Raw genomic sequence first — 4,916 nt, 5'->3', positions numbered from 1 at the left:
GAAAGGTGCATGTGGTTAAGAATAGATGCTTATATATTTATGTCAAAACTGCTTTTGCATGTGAATCTACTTAACCTTATGGCCGTTCCTTGCTAATCATTCAAATGCATAATCCTTAAAATCGGTTTATTTAAATGTACCCAATATGGATTAAGTCTTGCGAGTACCTTCGTACTCACACTACTCTTTTAGGTGCTACCGACGTAGAGGAGGTAGTGTTCAGCTACTTCGTGTTCATCAATGTAGGTGGCGGGGATGAGTAGTGCAAACTACTTGGATGGTGCTATTTTGGGGTGGTGCCTAAGGGCATATGGCTCCACCTATATTTTGTTGTTGATGGATGTTTTCTTCTGCTGCGTAGTTTCTGTTTTGGCTAGGGATGATTTATTTATTGTCCTCTTAGCTCTCTTTTATTGTAAATTAAAATTTTAATACGCAAAGACTTGTAATATATTTTTAAGGAAAAAGTCCATTTTACTCTCCCAACATGGATGCCGCATCACCTCTCTCTCGTCAGCTCATCTCTCTCCCCTCCTCTCTCGCCGGCTCCTCTCTCTTCTCATCTCTCTCTGCTCCTCTCTCTCCGCCTGTTCTTTCACACGGTCATCCGATGGTTAGCGGCTGCAGTGGCGGCATGGCGGCTCCAGCGAACGCGGAAACAGAGAGAGAGGGTTGCGGTGAACCAATAGGCATGCGAACGACGACGAGAGGAGGCCATGGTCAGCCAGTGTCGAGGATTCGACAGCTGCAATTCTTTGGGCTCCGGCGGGGATGATGCTCTAGCGTGACTCGATGGCAAGGAAGGGTCGGCTGGGAACGAGTAGAAGATGATGAAGCCAAAGTAGCAGGCGGAGAGGCTCGGTGATACTCCAAATGGTCGATAGCGGCGGATGGAGATGAAGAAACACGGCAAAGAGAGAGAGAGAGAGAGTGCTCTATGACAAAACGCTCTGGCGGCACTTGGCTTTGAGGAGGCGATGGCCTAGCGCGAGCGGAGCGGAGCACGACGGAGCTAATGGTGCCCTCGGTGAGGCACGGTGGTGGCTCAAGTGGTGGCTAGTAGCGGCCAGAGGCGGCGGAGTACCGCAGAGAGAGTGGGAGTGCACGGGGAGAGGGTGAGGCATCGGTGGAGCTCGATGGAGTGGGGGAGGAGGATGACAAGCTCGATCATGGTGCTCATCAACTTCGAGGGTTGGCAGCGTGGTGTGGTGTCGGTGAGGCGTAGAGGCGGTGGCCGGAGGCGAGGAAGCCGACACGGCGAGGTGGATTTCGGTAGTTGAGCAATGGGCTCGGCCGGAGAATCAAGGGAGGAGGCAGAGGAGAAGCTCTTTAGAGCTCCCCTTGGCTCGGCTGCGGCGGAGAGGGCTCGATCGTGGTGGATTTCATGGTGGTGGCAGTGGAACTCGAGTGGGGAATGGCAGGGGGGAGGGAGAGAGAGAGAGAGAGAGAGAGAGAGAGAGAGAGAGAGAGAGAGAGAGAGATGACCGGAGCACTGTCAACAACGGCTAGTGGCGGTCCATGGCGGTGGCCAGCTGAAGGGTGTGGTGTGGGAAGGAGAGAGATAAAGGGATGGCTAGAGGAAGAAGAAGCTGACATGGCAGTCACAGTGGCATAGATTTGGTGATGTGGCAGCTAGTGGCGAAAACCATCGTTGAAACCGACTTAGGGGGTTATGTGATTCGATATTGAAATTTCGGGGGGTTAAATGGACGGTTTTAAATTTTATGGGTTATCCAGACCACTGGCATAGCTCGGGAGAGTAAAATGGACTTCTTCCTATTTTTAATTACTCGCTCTTTCTTAAGCTTTGTTGTGATGACCTATGTTGAAAGGCGTGTGTTCCAATCTTAGGCACAAAACACATGCTGGGACTACCGGAATGGTATTCTGGTTAACCATTACAATTATGATTATAGAAATGATCAACTTAATGATTATAGAAATGATCAATTATGTTGAAAGGTGTGTGTTCCAATCTTGGACACAAAACACATGCTGGGACTACCAGAATGATATTCTGGTTAACCATTGCAATTATGATTATAGAAATGATCAACTTAATGATTAATTAGAATACTATTTAGATGGTTTCCCACAATTAAGTGCCTTGAAGAAGATCTATTCGCATCGCAAAACTCAGCAGCTGAGAATATAGCTCGCTTACTGAGATTGGTTCCACTCGTGACACAAGAGCCAACACTTGGGGAGTGTAATCACAGATGAGGCCGGTCAGGATGTACGAAACCATCTCTTCGTCATCTAGAGGTTTGCCGGCAGATGCCATCTCATCTCCAAGCGTCTGCATCTTCTCAACATATTCAACAATCATCATGTTACCTTTCTTTGTCATTGCCAATACTATGCGCGTGTTCACTGACAGCGCACGCGTCTGAGAGGAAAACATGTCGTCAATGGTGCACCATGCTTGCATAGCTGTCTTCATGGTGACAACTTGTGTCAAGACCTCCCGAGAAAGAGAGGACAACTGATAGCTAAGGACCTGTTGATTCCAGGCTACCCAATGTGCATACTCAGGGTTCAGTCCCTTGACCATCTTATCTCCTTCCTTGATGTCGATCTCCTTCTCTGGAGGGATGCTGGTGCCGTCGAGGAAGCCCTCTAGTTGTGCTCCACGCATAGCTAGAAGGATTTGCGCCTTCCATAGGAGGTGGTTATTCTTGGCTAGCTTCTCCGTGATTGGATGGCCGAATAGCGGATTCATGGTGAAGGCCGACAAGGAGGAGCTGACTGCTATGCGACCAAGATGTGATCTAATGAGGAGAAGGGCTTTGGTTACCATGTGAGAATATTTGGTAATTGGTGAAGTGATTCTACACATGTAGATGTCGCGTATTGCGTGTTAATATAGGCCAAATCACGATGGGATGTACATGATTCGGTTTACATACTTAGTCAGCAGGATAAGATATTTCTATCTATGCAAATACTTCTATCTATAGCCGGACCTTGACTTGAATACAAAGACACAATCATATCTACAACAGATGTTTCGTAACAGTGCTCTTTTTTGTCAAACAATACACTTTTGATACAAGATTTTCTCTACCCCGTCCAGCACAGAATCAGGCCCCTTCACGACGCATCAGCGTCGTCCGTACGTACCAAATGGTGGGTGGTGGATCACAGCGAGGCACCCAGACAGGACGCTGGCTGCTCCCCATAACACCAACACGACGCCACCCTCTCCTCTACCCCCCGGCCTTGGATCATGTTGGCCCCGACAAAAGTCGGAAAGTGACAGACCCACTTCCATGTGGGCCCACTTCACATGCCCGTCCACCGTACGGCCTCTCGCAACGTGACAAGTGTCAGCCGTCTCCCCCAAGCGTGGCACGCGTCACACGCCCGCTGGCCCACGCTGGCCCACGCGTCGCAATAGGGAGAGCGCAAAAGCTAGAAGCATAGTGAGTGCGCGGAGCAAGTTACCGAAACACCCCTTAGCCGGGGTAGTCCTCTCCCCATTGTCGTTTCCCCGTGCCAAAGTCATGGGGAGTGGCGGCCGTCGAATGCCGGGGCTGGGTAATCGGAGCCATCCGTTTTGGGACCGGTGACAGGTGGGGCTGGCGGAACAAAGGCCGGGCTGGTGCGATGCTGCTTTGGGGGGCAGGAAAGACGGTCTCACCAAAGTGGAACGCAAGTGGCGCAACAGTGATCGTACGCGTACTAATTTTACACCGGGGCTCACAGCTCTCACGTTTTTTACGCTAGGAAATGCTCTGTGGAAAATAATTTACTGGTCAGGAGTCTCACGCCGAGGGAGTACGGGTGCACACAACGTAAAGACGCATGTACCATATGTAGTAACTAGTAAACACTTTGCAGAAGGTCGCCACACTCTCTTTTGAGCTTGTATACCTTGAGTATATTTTAAATGAAAATTCTGACGGGGCTTAGAGCCTCTTTGTCTATGCATTTGCAAAAAGAACAGAGTTCAATTCCTTCGTGTTCCCCAGGGGAAGGAATTTTATCCATATTCCTACGTTGGTAGAACCTCTTTTCCTACGAAACCGATAAATTTCGATGTGAATCAGGTCTAAATATGTTGCGCTAGATAAATTGTACTTTTGTAACTGCTGTGTCATATGTAGAGAGGAGAGTTCCTGTCGTCAAGGAGAGCTTTGTGGTGGAAACCACTTGAAAAACATTTGGCTTATTTCGATTGCGAGAATTTGTGCAGTAAGTTACATGCTAATGTGCATATTTACTGGATTAGTACCCCAATTTTTTTCTGGTCTCTTGCACGCTCCATTGACGTACAACATTCTCCATGGAAGATCGCTCGGAAGAAGGCGAAGAAAAAAAATGAGTTCCTTGCGTGATGCCATGTCGTTTTGTGCAAAAATGCAAGCAGAGCAATCAGGGGCGAAACTACGTTGGTGTGAACTGATACCCGGGTAAAGAAAAACTTTATTAGAAATCCGCTTACGTCAACCTATAAATTTGTGTTATTTTTAGGTGTACAATGAAGTTGCATCAAACTTATTTCAGCTCGAGATTCGCCCTAGCAATCAAGGTTTCAAAATTCGATTCAAGATTGATTACCGAGCTCCAGTGATTTCTTCGATATTCGCGGTTTTCGATTGTAATTTGATGAAATTCGGTAGAAATCGGTTGAATTTTGTCAAATTTTTATTTTTTAAAAATTTTAAATTTGAATTTAACCGAAAACTAATCTATTTCTGAATACGAATCGCAGCAAATTTAGTCGGTAACCGTAAATATCGTATTTTGAAACTACCCTAGCAATACGCTGCGCCCATACCTGATACGTCCACCCCGGATTCCAGCCGTTTGTTTTTGCTCTCACCCCGGCCCAGCACGGATGTAATCATGTAAACAAGCCAAACTACTGTACGCTGACGGCTCACCCCATACTCTCTGGAACCAGTGTAGTG

At 47.8% G+C, this 4,916-nt stretch overlaps 1 non-coding gene across 1 annotated transcript; it reads right to left on the bottom strand.

Annotated features, from left to right (window-relative positions):
- Window positions 1-2,127: 2,127 nt before the first annotated feature.
- Window positions 2,128-2,266, bottom strand: LOC133904197 (small nucleolar RNA Z247). The gene has a single exon (XR_009907430.1). It is a non-coding gene; the product is annotated as a small nucleolar RNA Z247 (small nucleolar RNA).
- Window positions 2,267-4,916: the final 2,650 nt, after the last annotated feature.

This window comes from Phragmites australis, chromosome 21 (genome assembly GCF_958298935.1).
Source record: "Phragmites australis chromosome 21, lpPhrAust1.1, whole genome shotgun sequence".
NCBI classification, from domain to species: Eukaryota; Viridiplantae; Streptophyta; class Magnoliopsida; order Poales; family Poaceae; genus Phragmites; species Phragmites australis.
Note: the sequence above shows the minus strand (reverse complement) of the source record. Positions and strands in the feature narration are given on the sequence as shown.